The sequence below is a fragment of the Ictalurus furcatus genome, chromosome 10 (assembly GCF_023375685.1).
Source record: "Ictalurus furcatus strain D&B chromosome 10, Billie_1.0, whole genome shotgun sequence".
NCBI classification, from domain to species: Eukaryota; Metazoa; Chordata; class Actinopteri; order Siluriformes; family Ictaluridae; genus Ictalurus; species Ictalurus furcatus.
In genome coordinates this window covers 14,515,261-14,531,047 of record NC_071264.1, presented here as the reverse complement: position 1 = coordinate 14,531,047, position 15,787 = coordinate 14,515,261, and the positions used below count along the sequence as shown (strand labels likewise).

General features: G+C 37.6%; 1 protein-coding gene and 1 long non-coding RNA gene across 3 annotated transcripts in view; both read right to left on the bottom strand.

Annotated features, from left to right (window-relative positions):
• si:ch73-63e15.2 (protein strawberry notch homolog 2) overlaps nt 1–3,614 on the bottom strand; it is a 68,723-nt gene extending 65,109 nt beyond the window's left edge. The window contains exon 1 of one of the 2 annotated variants that reach the window (XM_053634864.1): nt 3,022–3,614. The gene's annotated coding sequence lies outside the window, so the exon portion shown is untranslated. Of the gene's footprint in view, nt 1–1,322; nt 1,367–3,021 lie in introns of those variants that run through there. The other variant, XM_053634865.1, reaches the window with a different exon arrangement.
• A 4,863-nt stretch (nt 3,615–8,477) lies between these two features.
• Nucleotides 8,478–11,825, bottom strand: LOC128613777 (uncharacterized). Its single transcript, XR_008386939.1, has 3 exons — nt 11,133–11,825; nt 9,903–10,075; nt 8,478–9,409 (listed from the first exon to the last, which is right to left on the bottom strand). It is a non-coding gene; the product is annotated as an uncharacterized LOC128613777 (long non-coding RNA).
• Between the last annotated feature and the right edge of the window lie 3,962 nt (nt 11,826–15,787).

The window sequence follows — 15,787 nt, the reverse complement described above, 5'->3', positions numbered from 1 at the left end:
AAATCAAATGCTCTGAAGTATAAACAACACAAAGGGATTGAGCCACCGAATATTGTGCGGTTTAATGAATCACCAGCATTCCTCAGAGAGAGAGAGAGCCTCACATTACTGTTCAAGCCACAACTACAGACTTGAACACTAATAAAGAAATGGATGAACAGTAGGGCGTGGGGAATCGCTCCTTTCCTATAACACACGGAGCTCTGAGCTCAAAAGCCCTATTTTATCATGTTATTTTTAATTTGTTATTTAGGTTTGGATTTGTGAATAATGGTGTGGCATAGTGGAAAAAAATAAATAATATATTATCTTCCATCCTGCCATTTAATGTTTCATTTAATCCTCCATGGACAAGGCCCTTAACCCTTTAAAGTCTGAGCTTATTATTCAGTCATTCATCTTAAATAATGTTATACAGAGTTAGTTCTGGTTCACTAATTTGATTATGCGTTATGGTCATGCGGCATTCCAAGAGCGCTTATATTTATTATCGTGTATCACTCCACTCATCTGTGTTCGCCACATAGAATTCCACTTCCTAGTTCGAAATGGTTACTACAGTAGTGTCAGCGACATCGTCAGCAGACATGGCAAATTATATTTTCAGGAATATAACTTTTGATATAAAATATGATCGCTCGTCAGATGAAGATGAAAAGGAAGATATTCATTTCTTGTTTATAGAACGGTTGTATAAATGATCTTGCAATCATGTGGGTATTCTGAATATCGACACGGCTGTGATTACCTACTGCATCACATATTCAGCACAACTGCATTATTGCTTGCGTGATATTGCATAATTATCTAGTGACTATAGTCATACCAGTAACTATGTTGAAACTAATAGCAAATGCATGTAATTACATTAGTGAAGAATATAAATCTGGAGTGGCAGCTGCTCGGCTGTATGAATTCGATTAAATCGTTTTCAATGACAGTCTGATAAATAAATACATGGACTGGTTGTGGATGTCATGGGCATGGAATTTCAACTTGCTGACTTGCAAAGTGTCTCAGTGCCTGCATAATTTTAGCATAAATAAGGTATCAGTTTTATATATTGTGCAAGGAATAAAACACAACATATGCGGTGTGATGCCATGAGTAAATAAAAAACGCTGGAGCACTGTATGGTAACCCGACGCAAACCCTGAAATTGATTGCCACACTATATTACTAAATATTTTTTATTTATTAAAGAACAACACGTCATACTTTTTATGTTGTATAACGCCTGCAAAGCAAGTTATCAATTACATAATAAGAGCTATAAACAGTCACTCCCTAACCAGGCAAAAAATAAATAAATAAAAATGCACCTTAGCTTGGTATCTAGAAACAGCAAAGGCCTCTGTCCTGAAGACTTTTCCATGTCAATTGAGTGATTAGAACAGATGAACTGTGCAGATTCTGAACATGGACAAGGTTAAACACGTCAACTTTGCTGTAAGGATGTGCAAAAGAAAAACATACACAGAACCACTTGAGCTACAGTCAGAAACTGAATACTAATTAAAGGGCACCTATACGGTATGTCTACTTGATGTAATAAAATGAATACGACCACTAAGTCAAGTCAAAGAAAAAATTAAAAGGTATTAGTTGTTTTTGAATGTAGGCCTAGGTTACTGAGTAAAATATAGCATTATGGAAGTGACATTTTTGGTGTGATGTTTCAAAGTGAATTTTGCAAACTGAATTTGACTGAGTGAATGTGAGAGCTGGACTGAGTCCTGAATATCTATATAGACTCTTGATTTAAAATGTGAATTTTAATATGTGATTCTCTGAACACTTCAACTAAACTAGTTAACTCAAAGCAAATGAATTCAGATTTCTGAATTTAAATGTTAGGAACTCAATGACGTTTAACTTTATTTTCTTCCTAAATAGCGAATATGTTTTTCTGTCTTATTTTATTTATTTATTTTTGGTGATCGGGTTGACATTTTTTGGAATTGCCTATGCACATATCGACCAAACTGTGTAATCCAGCAGGAGACAAGTAAGAAAAAAAAAAATCTTATATCTAACTGGAATGAAACTAAACTGATGTATTATGCACCGGCTGACAGCTTCTTGGTTGGTTTTTCCACAAATTACCCGAGGAATGCTGTCAGAACGAAGTTACATAATAACAGGAAACATCTCTGTAAGCTCTGGATCCCTACAGCAGTTCTCCTGACGTGTACTGGGTAGTGTAACCTCTTCTGTAGAATACAGCCTTGTTCCTAAGAATAGGCTGGTAGAAGAAAAGTGTGAATGAGAGGAGTTTGTTTTGGGGCAACCTGATGACATGCAGGTTTCCAACGTCCTACAGCACATCCCAAAGAAGTGACACACACACACACACACACACACACACACACACAAACACACACACACACAAACACACACAAACACACATAAACACACACACACACACACACACCTCCCTTGCTTTCTATTTCGACACACTTCAGACTGGATCCACAGTCAGACTGAAACTGACTATATTGTAGGATACACACAAAAGAGGTTATCTATATTATGAGTAAAAAGAGGATATCTATGTTATCAGTAAGAAGAGGATATCTATATTAACAGTAAAAAAGAGGATATCTATATTATCGGTAATTACAGTATTACATCTGATGCTGTTGCCTTTTAAAGTTTTCTAAACAGTTTTGTTTTGAGAAATATGGACAGTTAGTCACTCAGCTGCTTTTCATTGCCTAAATGTTATATATTAAAAAGTTAGGACACTACACAGTCAGTCATTTTAATAACCGCAAATACGTGCTTGAATTTAAAAGCTAAAAGGACTTTTTTAAAAAAATGAGCTGGATAAAACCGGTCATAATAATAATAATAATAATAATAATAATAATAATAATAATAATAATAATAATGTCAAGTTTGCCAGTTATTCTGTAACAGTATGAACTCGAAGTGTTACACTGTTAACAGTTCGTCTGTGTATTTGAAGAAAAAAGTCGTCAGGCTGTTTGTCAGTTACAAGTAGCCTTGTTAACTTACCTTTAGGTTGTAACACTTTCCCAAAATTCTCAGTTATGACCAGCCAGACATAAAATTAATTCCTTTTTTTGTTTAGAGTAAATAGTACTATAGTTATTCTCAGTTAAGTTAGCGAAGACTCGGCCATTTCTAGACACTTCCGCCGTTGCTCGCGACTCAGCTGAACGGCCCTGTTTCTTTCCTCACTCATGTGTCACCACTCAGAAGTCCCGCCTCCTGAGTTACGATTGGTCAATACGGACCCTAAACATTCAACCGTCCATTCAGCTATCTGTTTGGGAGTACGACGACCTTGAAGTAATGGTCGGAATACTGGTTTAGAAAAGAGAGTGTTTGACAACCGACATAAAAAGAAAGTTTCTATCTGAAAAAGAGAATAAGAGTAAAGTCGAGACAAAACGCAACTTTAGTTTATTTTTTCAAAGTTGTAAAAATAAACATTTTATCTTCAAACCATAAAGTCAACAGAAATGGCCAACGCTCATAAAAAGGGGTAAAAAACGACAAAAAAAAAAAGAAAAAAAGAAAAAGAAAATGTGTGTATGGCGCCATCTACAGGAATAACGGCACACTGTTTCTCAAAGCACTGAATAAAACAAAACTAAATTGTTACACTTCTCTTGTAACCAGTGGGATTATAGCCATTTTTACGCATTTGGTATCTAATAAGCTACAGATACTTTTAACTAGACCTATTAAAACTCGACAACAATAACATTTTAAGTTACAAAAATCATAAATCATTGTATGTTTTTCACACGCGAGTAACCTGAACTCACATTTGAAAAAGGGTTGAAGGCCCATTTCAGCATGTTATACCCTGATATTGCCCATGTGAGTTCAAGTTATAAGATCATGTGCTTAATATTTTGATCGCATGTGAAAAATAAAACTGCATGGCGTACGTTTAAACTAGCACAATTACAGGTGGAATAAAACACATGCACTACACGTGAAGTGTCTAAATATAGGCTACATGTGTAAAATTCACACAAGAAGTTGATGTGACTTCTGAAAACGTGCTATTTACTGAGTATTTATCCAGTATTCATTAGTAGTTAATATTAATAGCTTAGGTGTTATATTGTTATTGAACAGTATCGTAAAATGCTTACACATTTTTGTAATCTTATCATCATAGAAGACATTTCATCTATTTGCAAAAGAGAATTTAATACTTTCTGCACCAAACCAAACTTTGCTAATTTGGATGACAAAATCAAATTATACAGCTTCATTAAAAGCCCCCTTGACTGGTGAAATTAATTTTGTTTCAGTTTTATGCATACTTCATTCATACATCATTGGATATCCACATACAGTGAGCTTATGTATGTTTTCCTTAATAAAGCAGTAAACTATTATTCTTTCTTTCTAAATTTTGATGAGGAAATGTGATTTAGACTAAGTGCACAGCTGTAATTTTGTGGCTTTGTATATTCTGGACATAATTTAGTTTTTTGACATAGTTAATGCATTGAATAAACACAGAGAAGGTGCTGGAGGACGTATAGTTTTTCTTATTTTCCTTGACATTCCTGGGAGTCCTTTACATCCAGGGCGAGCTCTAATATTTGTGATCCATTACAACGTTTTCTAAATGACAAAATTCCCAGAACTTTCTTCACATGTGGAGCTTCAAATCATCTTCTTCTCAATCACTTAATTTGTTTGTGCTGTGATCATGCTGATTAAGAGAAGATTACCCTTTTGGTGTGGGGTTTGATTAATTGGTTTTAATATAGCACATAGCATTTCACAGCAGCAGAATGGAGCAATATAAGAGTAAAATGTTTTATTGAGCCAGTAGTAGCTCTACTCTGAGCTCAGGACAGGAACGTTGGACAGTTTGTAGTGACTTCGTTATTATTCGGCGTTGTTATAACTGTCTGCCACTAGAGGGCGTCGTGAACGCGCATTTATCCTCCTCCATCGTTACTGACAAAAATCACACCCCAAGCTATTCTAGGGGGGGAAAGCGAAAAAAATAGACCAGGAGGTATTCCAGAATGCAAGGTTAATTTACCGTCACATAAACCCTGAACTCTTGGTTGATTAACCCAAACATTGCTTACTTGGGGTTCTCCGGTTCCAGAACACCTGTGAGGATTCAATTAACCTATTGATAACTCTGAGTTCACGCGCGTGCACGGTGAAAATATAAAGACTTGTGTCAGTGAATCACCGATTTCAGGAGTCACCATGGGAACCCTGGGTGAGAAAAAGCGAGCCGCATTTTGATATAAGTGGCTTGGTAAAATGTAGGTGTAGCATGTTAGTATTTATGACCCCCAGGTATTTATGATTTATCCATAACCGCTCAAGATGACCATGAACACTGCCACCATTTGCAAAAGGCATTTTGAAATAACTCTTCACTGGCAATGCTTCACTTATGTATTATGGATGCTTATTTTATTTTACTGCATATGGTGTGTACTGTAATCTTAATTGTGACGCCCCTACTAGATGTTCCTTATGTCTTTTGTATATTAGTTGTATTTGTTTGAGAATGTATATTGAGCATCTTACTGGTTGTATTAATTGACCCTCATGCAACAGCACATCCTGCCAAAGCTGTAAGTGATTATTGTTGCATGGTTTTGGTTGTGTTAGGCATGTTGGCAAGGCTGAAGGTAAATGGTGCACTTATATAGCGCTTTTATCCAAAGCGTTTTACACTGTGTCTCATTCATCCATTCTCACACACACACACACACACATGCACCAATGGTAGCAGAGCTGCCATGCAAGGTGCTAACTTGCCATCGGGAGCAACTTGGAGTTCAGTGTCTTGCCCAAGGACACTTCGGCATGTGGAGTCATGTGGGCCAGGAATCGAACCACCAACCCTACGATTAGTGGACAACCCGCTCTACCACCTGAGCCACAGCCGCCCTAAGGAAGAGTAGTAATCCTATAGGCACCAGAGGAGGTGTTACAGTCAGTAATGCCATACATTAGCAGGCCAACATCTACCTGTGTAATCAGTGTCAGGTATTGTTTTTTTTGCTAGATCAAACATCATTAGTAATTTGCACTGACATTCTTCAAACGGGCATGCCATGCTCCGTCAGCTCTCCAAAACAAACGAACACTGGAACATAACCTACTCCAGAGCACGTCGTGTTCAGAGAGGAAAGTGCTATGGCTACTTAGATACCCTGAAAGTTAACTCCATTTTTGGAAGCAAAAACCTATCCGTTTACTCTGAGTAAACTTACCCAGGTAGGTCGCATAACCTGCTTTCTGGAATACCCCCAGATGACTTTTTGACAAACAAAACAAACAAAAAAACCTAATCTAAAATGCTTAACTGCTATCTGAAACCAACGCACTGTATGTTTGACTGAATTGCATAATGATAATGGAAAATGTGCTATCAAAAAAACCCAATTAAATTATTTACTTATAAAATAATAAAATATATGCTTAGTTGAATAAATAATCATTTGTTCATTGTTGCTATTGATAACGTGCATAAATGTCTTTATTCATGACTTTCATATAAGCAGCAAAGCCATCGGTGTGACCTTTGACCCCTAAAGACCCCAAAGATTCTCAATTACATCTTAGTAAATCTAAAATAACCATGATTTGGCAGAGCATACTGTACTTATTTGGTTAAGGACACACTGGGACAACTGTGCTGGACTAGCATCCTGTCTAGGGTGTATTCCCAGGATAGGCGCAGAATCCACCACAACCCTGGCCATGATAAAGCGATTACTGAAGATGAATGATTGCTGGAATGAACTGCTGGACTACAGTTTTCTCATATTTTTAAAACATATTTCAGGGGAATGATGTTTTGGATGTTATTAACAATATCTCTGATGTATATCCCTCTATTTTCTGTACCGCTTATCCTACGCAGGGGCGCGGGGAGCCTGGAGCCTATCACAGGGGACTCGAGGCACAAGGCGGGGGACACCATGGACGGGGTGCCAACCCACTGCAGGGCACAATCGCACACACTGATGCACTACAGACAATTTAGAGATTCCAATCAGCCTACAGTGCATGTCTTTGGATTGGGAGAAGAAACCAGAGCACCTGGAGGATTCTCCTGAAGCACGGGGTGGAGGCGGTAATCAAACCCGCCTATGAACCTATCTATGATGTTTACAGTATAATTAGTTCAGATTTTTTTTTATCACAGTACATCACCATATAGGCTACCATCCACCCCTAGTCAGGTCTATAGAAGACTATATTTACATAAATTAGGATGAAAAGCGTTTTTAGATTAAAATAACTGTTAATTCACCCTTTGCTATTACCTTAGAGAAGCACAATGCATATGCAAAACTGGACAAAAGTAACAATAAAAAAAAAGAAACACCTATTAGAAACTCTGTTTCAGCCTTCATTAAATGCTGAGGTCTCTGTTAAATGTATCAGTGTTGTATTGAATCTACAGGCCTGTAGTTATTCTGGTGACTGGATTAGCTGTTTTGGTAGGCATGTTCTTCTTGATCCACCTTGTTACATGCTACAGTCCACCAAAGGATCCTTTATTTTATTGTATGAGTTTTCTATCTAATAGCTAACAGCTTGATTCTTTTCACTTCTAAGAATATCTCACCCACAGGCCAGGTCAGGTTTTTTTGTGTTTCCTTTATATTTGTCTGTAATTTATATAGACACAAATCAATGAGATGGAAAATTTAGAAAATTTTATTTAGTAACAAGGCATGGTCATTCACACACATTTACTTTTATTGTGTATATATTCAGAAAAGCAGAGGAGGATCAGTGAAAAGCTCTCACTGAAAGTGGCATTTCAGACGAATGAGTCACAGTCAGAGGGTGAGAACCGTAGACATGCCAATTCACCTTCATTGGAGAAAAGTAAATGAAAAATGGTAAATGATTGCACCATTCTGCTAGTTTTATCACTGCAATCGGAAACAGTGTGTTGTTCAGATAACAGATGGCAATTCCCATATAAATGACTTTTTGGGGTGCTCAAAAAGTCATCTGTTGTAGCACATAACTAAGCATTAATCCTTTGCTAAGATGGAGGAATCAATAGTCCCTATCTTACCTGTTAGGTAGGTGAGCTAAACTAATCTCTCCTGAGGATTACCGCAGCATATCTTGAACAGAATGAAAGAAAGAATGCAGCACTATCTCTGCATTTACAGCCAGGCACTGTGGCTCTTCCCTGTTCTATCATGTATCAGTTAAGGCCCTCCATCAGATGCCCGCATACAGACAGTTTATAAGATCTGCTCTAGCAATCCAACCATGAAATTGTTTACAGGGACATAAATCTGTTGCAACATCACACCATTCTTGCTTCTTACATTGCAGCTTACTTTTTCTACCATTTTCTATATATGAAGGAAAAGATTTATATACATGAAGTGAATAAATATTTTATCAGAACTCTTTTTCAGCTCCAGCCTGGCACGTATTCCATGTAATGGAGGTTAGGATGGATGCAAGTGCAGATAAGAGCTTTTAATGAAGAGAGGCAGGCAGACAAATCCAAATAATGAGACAATAGCATGGTCAAAAACAGGCAATGGGTCAGGCGATCAGCAAGCAGGCATAAACTAGGCAAGGCAAGAATCGAGAATGAGAAACCAGAAACAAGATCAAAGAACATGAATCAAAACGAGGAACGGGGTACAAACCCTTGGTATGGTGATAACACTCAATACTTGGCAAAGAGGTAAAACTCAATACTTGCCTCTAAAGTCCTTTTAAACTGTGGTGTGTGTATGAGATTGGATGCAGGTGTGTGTGATTAGAATGAATGAGTGTCCTGGGAATTGCAGTCCATGGCGGCCATGTTTGTAGGCCACAGTGCATGATGGGAAATGTAGTCACTGGTTTGCTGTGATATGACACAGCCTTACATATCATCCTCCTTGTTCTTCACCTATTATTTGTCTCCAGGACTCTAGCACATGAAGGTGTCTGAAGGTCTAAAGTGTGTTGATCGTTTGTTAGCTGTGCTTTAAAAGCAAATCAACACATGCCCTTAAATATCTTTGCAAAAACCCAAACTTAATATCTTTTCAAATATTTTTAAAACAAAGAATTAGTTATTGGGGCGCACGGTGGCTTAGTGGTTAGCACTGGTTAGCACGTTTGCCTCACACCTCCAGGGTTGGGGGTTCGATTCCCACCGTGGCCCTCTGTGTGTGCAGAGTTTGCATGTTCTCCCCGTGCTGCGGGGGTTTCCTCCGGGTACTCTGGTTTCCTCCCCCAGTCCAAAGACATGCATGGTAGGCTGATTGGCATGTCTGTAGTGTAAGAATGGGTGTGTGAGTGTGTATGTGATTGCGCCCTGCGATGGATTGGCACCCTGTCCAGGGTGTACCCCACCTTGTGCCCGATGCTCCCTGAGATAGGCTCCAGGTTCCCTGTGACCCTGAAAAGGATAGAAGATGGATGGATGGAATTAGGTATTGTATTAACTCATTGTATCATTGCAGTCATTGTGGAGAGAATTTACTATTTTCTCAATGACAAAGCAAACATTTAATTCAACTCAGAACTACAACAAGCTCTGAAAGCCAAGTATAACTACACTGAGCAACGCCTTCATCAGTAGAACCATGAATTCAGATTTAGTATTTCCTACAGTGTTGTGCAAAGGTCTTAGGCACACTATATTATTTTTAAATAAAAAATCTTGTCATAGATGTTTAAATCGTCTACAATAATTTCTTATTGTCTTAGCAGAAAAGAGCTAATTTTATATTCCTAAACACTTACTTTCCAACTATAAAGAAGAAGATCATGTGTTCAATTTTGTTTTTGTTCACTGTAGATTCCTGTCCTTGGCTGACAGGAGTGGAACCTAATGTAGCCGATTCAGCTTAAGATTCGACATGTGTGATCTGAGATGCTTTTCTACTCACCAGGTTTGTAAAGAGTGGTTATTAAAGTTACCGTAGCCTTCCTGACAGCTCGAACCAGTCTGGGCATTCTGCTCTGACCTCTCTCATCAACAAGGTGTTTCCACCCCGCAGAACTGCCGCTCACTGAAGTATTTTTCTGCACCATCCTGTGTAAACTCTAGGGACTGTTGTGTCTGAAATCCCAGAAGATAAGATGTTTCTGAATTCGAAATACAAGCGATTCTTTGCTTGTATTTTCTCATTTGTAAGTCGCTTTTGATAAAAGCGTCTGCTAAATGAATAAATGTAAATGTATATGTACAAAAGTGGGCCAGCATAATTGTCAGGGTATAAGATGGAAACTTTGATCTGATGGCGATGCCGATCACTTCCATCCAAACCTTCCTCCAGGGGGAGCTGAAGTTGGTGAATTGTATTCCATCTGGATGTGCTAAAGGGAAGGAATAATGCATTTCTCTGTGTATCTGACATTGATCTATTGAATGTTCAACAGGTGGGCATCATTTTGTGTGAGTTGAAACACTTAATATGTAAAGTGTCATTTAGTTGAGGAAGTTGTTGGCAGAGACATTACTTACTGGCAAGTACTATAAAAGAATGATGGTCAGCAAAAGATTTATGTTAGTCAGTAAAATATGATTTTAATACCGTATGCATTAGTACAAGCTTCCAAGAAATATCTTCCCTGTGCACCCTGCAAGGGGCTCCTGTTCCACATGTCTGTGCAATTAGGAAGACCTTAATTGCATGTAAATATGGCTCTGAGATCTTTCCTTCCTTATGGATCAACATGCCTATTTTACTGATGAATATTTGGGGAGCCATAAGCCTGTTCCAGAAACCAAGGGAGACGCTTGCCGTGTCACTATCTAAGGTAGGGGAAAATTATATTCACCTTAATTACCGTTTCAAAATGGACAGTTATTTTCTATTACAAAGACATGATTGTGTTAATCTTTATGCTCTCTATGCAGAATGTGATATCTGGTGCCCTGTAGACCTCCTTTTTCATCTACTTGCTGAATGTTCTAGGCTTCATGGTAAATTAGTCTGTATTGGTGAATTACAGTTTGAAAGCATCACAGTGGTCCATTTTTGTTGATGCCACCTAGGATTAGGCTTAGACGCTAAATTGCAACATTCATTTGTTCATTAACTGCAGGGATAAACCCTAGATGGGATGTCACTCCCCAATTTGCGACAGAAGAACCAATTTATGTGTACACTAACCTTGATTTCTATTCAATAATGTCGCCTGAAGTTCCAATACAGGTTCAGTCTGGCTGGATCGAAGATACTTTGCCTCCAAGAAAAGATCCATGATGCAAGGCTAAAATTGTTTCTTCTTTCCATGAAGATAATTTTGGATTGCTCACTGGATTCATTCATTCATCTTCAGGAAACACCCAGGATGGGATGCCACATCCACACATATCCACACCTATAAACTGTTTACTGTAGCCAATTAATGCACATGCATATTTCTGGGAGATGGGAAGAAATGGGAGAACTCGGAAGAAACCCTTAGGCTTCTCGTGGGGATATCATTACGATAACCACATTTTCACTATCTCCATGCTTACTGTACCTCCCACAACATATAAAAAGAAAAGCAGCATTAACTGGAGACCATTACTTATTAGCACACAAGAGGAACACTGAGAGCGACTCACCCTCCTCCTTCTGCAGTCCCTCTGACTTTATGGTCAGATCTTGTCAGGTGTCAGTGCTTTAGTTTTGTTTGGCTTTGGATTTTAGCTGGGTCAACAGGTTATCCAAAGTCCTTGCTCTGTCTAGGCATGTCCAGGCATGATGGCAAGCTATCGATTAGGCAGGAACTGCACTGTGGAGAGTTGATAAGCTAATCTTTCCCCTGAGTCCTGACTGAAGCCCTTCAGAGACTTCAGAGAGGAGAGAGATCTGGGTGTGTTTGCAAGAGTGTGTGTAGGTCTGTTTGTTTGTGTGTTTTGGGCTTCAGTGCCCTTCTAAATCATTAACGGTGATAAATCATTGCAGATGTCCAAACCTTCTCCGCTGTGAATAGAATAGATGAGCATATTCGATTAGTGCTCTTTTCTCTGTCTACTCTCATGTATTAGGATCATCAGTGCCACAGTAAGGGAGGTTGATATAACAATATAATACAAATATTGTGATAAATGATGTCACAATATGCTTTGATGAGATATTGTGGATTTCATGATTTTTTTAAATTAAATTTTTTCATTTTTGGAAAATAATTAAAAATTGATTGGATGCACCTGGGCATGGTTTGCTTTGCACCTCTGGGGTTGGGTTTTTAAGTCCCGCCTCCGCCCTGTGTATGTGGAGTTTGCATGTTCTCTCCATGCTTCGGGATTTCCTTCAAGTACTCTGGTTTCCTCCCCCAGTCCAAACACATGCGTTGACTGATTGGCATTTCCAAATTGCCCATAGTGTGTGAATGGCTATGTGAATGTGTGTGAGATTATGTCCTCTGATGAGTTGGCACACTGTCCAGGTTGTCCCATCCCGGGTCCTGACTCCCCCATGACCCTGTGTAGGATAAACGGAGCAGAAAATGGATGCATGGTTGGATGGATGCACCTTAAGCTTCAAAATGGTAAAATGTTAACATTTTTACTTTTTCTCCTTTTCAATGTTATTTTTTTACATGCTTAATTTTATGCAATTTATGCAATTTTCAAAGGTGTATATGAAACTTATTACAATATTAACATGGCACTCATGCTTTAGTATTTTACTTAATTGAGTCAAACTCAAAGTAATCCTCTTCCTTCATTTCCACATACAAGTTGTTGTAATTTAATACCTTTCATGAGTACACAGTGACAGGCTTGTGTATAGGTTTCACTCAGTAAAAATGCGGTTGTGTGTGAATGTGAATTCATTGTCTTTGTGGTGAAAGCACAGGTGGGTGGCAAGAGCAGTGGTGCCCTCGAGAGTGAATTGTAGACCATTACAGGAATATTCCAGTGAGATTTATATCAATCAACCTCTGTTTTTCACATCTGTTTCTTGTACTGAAAATAAAAGATCAGGAAATCTATTTACACAATGTCACTTTATAAATGAAGCCTGAAGATGGTAGGTGAATTCTTTTAAAATACATGACTATATAGTACAAACTCAAAACTACAACTATTAGACTTTCTTGAGATTTAAGGACAAGAAAGACTTACCAAAACTACTCTTATGTAGTGTTATCCAACTTTCCAACACCGGAGTAATACGAGAACAAGATATTCCCATTACTTTCCTGAAGGTTTTGTATTATTCATGCACAAGCAGAAGAAAATGTAAAATGTCAAATTCGAGAAAAAAATGTGTAACATTTTTACACACTTACTTTCACAAAGATCTCTGACTCAAGAAAATATTGTACAAAAATGTGTTTCATATAAATGATTATTGGTTGCCTCAACAACTGCCAAGTTTTTTATTTCTAAGTACAGGGAAATGTGTTTAAATACTTGTCCATATTAATTACCCACACACTACAATTGCATTGGATCTCAGACTCTTTCAGACTTAACTAAAGCCTGGTTCATTTGCAGAAAAGACTAGCAGTGTGCACAGGACTGGGGTTTTTTGTCTGCTCCCGAAGGAATGCTGATCTTGCCCCCTACTCCTGCAATTAATATCATTTGTTTGTACCCAAATACAATATTTTATAATAAACTTAGTTAGTTCTATTTTCCAAAATATAAACAAATTAGTAATTTAAGCCAACTTAAGTGATGCTTCGTGTAAAGCGGCACGACTAACCGTTAATAAACATGTCCTTTATTTGTCCTGCAAGCTTCATATCTCACTACCCGCTCCTGACCACATGAAAGTAAAAACCGTTGGGTCCCATGGGATCTTGGTCATGGATACAGACCACAAGAATATATATATCTATCATCATAGAGCCAACCAGACTAAGTTACTCCTGTCAGTCAGAAGACTATAGTTTACTTTGATACAGTACCTGTACCATAGCCAATAAAATCTGCATGTGATTTTTTAATAAGACACTCCGAATGGAAGAAAATGTAGCGCACATATACAGTACATATAGTATACATCTCTATATGTAACTACACATAAGCAAAGTATTGGATGAAAATGCATATAGAGCGAACAACCCACCAGGCAACAGCACAAACTATCCGTGTGTCTTTTTGGATAAAACTTTAAACGGTAGTTTTCTGATGAAAAGAAATAAGCAACAAACCGTGGCCCTTTAGTTCTCTCTAGTCTCTTGGGAAACAAATTACATCTCTCTTTCTCATAAACATAACATCAGCAATGCTCTAGAAAAACACAATGTGAATTTACATCCCAGCTGGACTGGAAAATGTTCGCAGCTGGTGCTATATTACAGGCAAACAGGTGCAAATCAGCTGATAGAGATGCAATAAAACTTCGACTTTTTAAAGGGTTTTCTTAGATTTGAGGAATCCAGTTATTTATACAAATAGCTTCATATTTGTTACACTGTTATTGAGGAGTTTTAAAGGTAAACATTTCGTGTTTGTGTATTTTGTGTTGTTAGGTTTGGTTACCCAGAACTGGAAACCCTACTTATATGATTTCTGTGCACAAAATTCCTGTTGACTCATTTAAAATTTACTTTTAACACTATTTTTTAAAATAATAATAATAATAATAATAATAATAATAGTAATTTAGAGTACAGTCCAATGATTAAAAAAAGTTTTGAAATCTTATTTCAACCCATACCTTTATGTGATATAAATAAGATCTTTGATGTTCTTCCAAATTTCTTAGTATTTACAGTGGGAACTGCTAGAGAGCTGCTCCAGTATAAAGCCACAGCTTTGATTAGAAATGCTGCCCTTGGCAGCTCTACCCTTATATAGAGAGAAACAGGGGGAAGATGAACTCCTACACACCAGTGCTTTGATCATGCTTGTGTTTGATGCTCTATTTTCTATAACACCCCCACAGGCACAAAGCTGCAGCTGGGGCTCCTAAGCAATGGAATACAAAGCAATGGACAATGGATAGACAAGACAAAACAAAAGGAGTGGGCTGAGTTTATGTAAATATATATTACATGCGATCTTCAATATATTTAATATGTTTAGTGAACTCTGTGAGGTTAAAATTCTAAGTTACATCAGTAAAATCAAATAATATGTGCATCATTTGACTATAACCAGGGGCCCTGGAACTATGAGGGTACAACGCTACCATCTGCACCATTGTCTCACCCTAAATAGTTACAGTTTTCCTATATTGTAATAAATAAAGTATATTTATCAGAATGAATAGACTAACTCACTGACATACAGCATAATACAGATTAATACACGATAATTATGAATAACTGATTGATGGATTATTTGAAAATTGCAATCACATAACCCACTGTAATCTATAGCAATTATACCTTTACATATATACATATACAAATTATACAGTACATTTAGTATATATGTACTTCATTACTACCCATTTTACCATATTACTATCTTTGGCTAAATAAACAGTTACAGAGACTAGTCTAGCCTCCTGCTCCTTCATGCCTGCCCCTGTGTTAGCTCATTTCAGAGCTAGGTGTTGTGCTCAGTTTCTCTAATAGTGCAGTTCCACTACAGAGGCTCTCAGTCCCCTTCTCAGGTGTGTTGGCAACTCGAAAGACTGTGAGATCATTAACTCACAGTTTTGTTCACCTGCTGGAAAATGGGACAATAACTGATGCCGTTTATATGACCTTTGGTCTAAAAATATTTATATGACAATTTCTTGCTTCTAGTTTCTTGTAAACTGCATGCATGAGTTCTCAGAGGTTCTTATATATATATATATATATATATATATATATATATATATATATATATATATATATATACACACACACACACACACACACA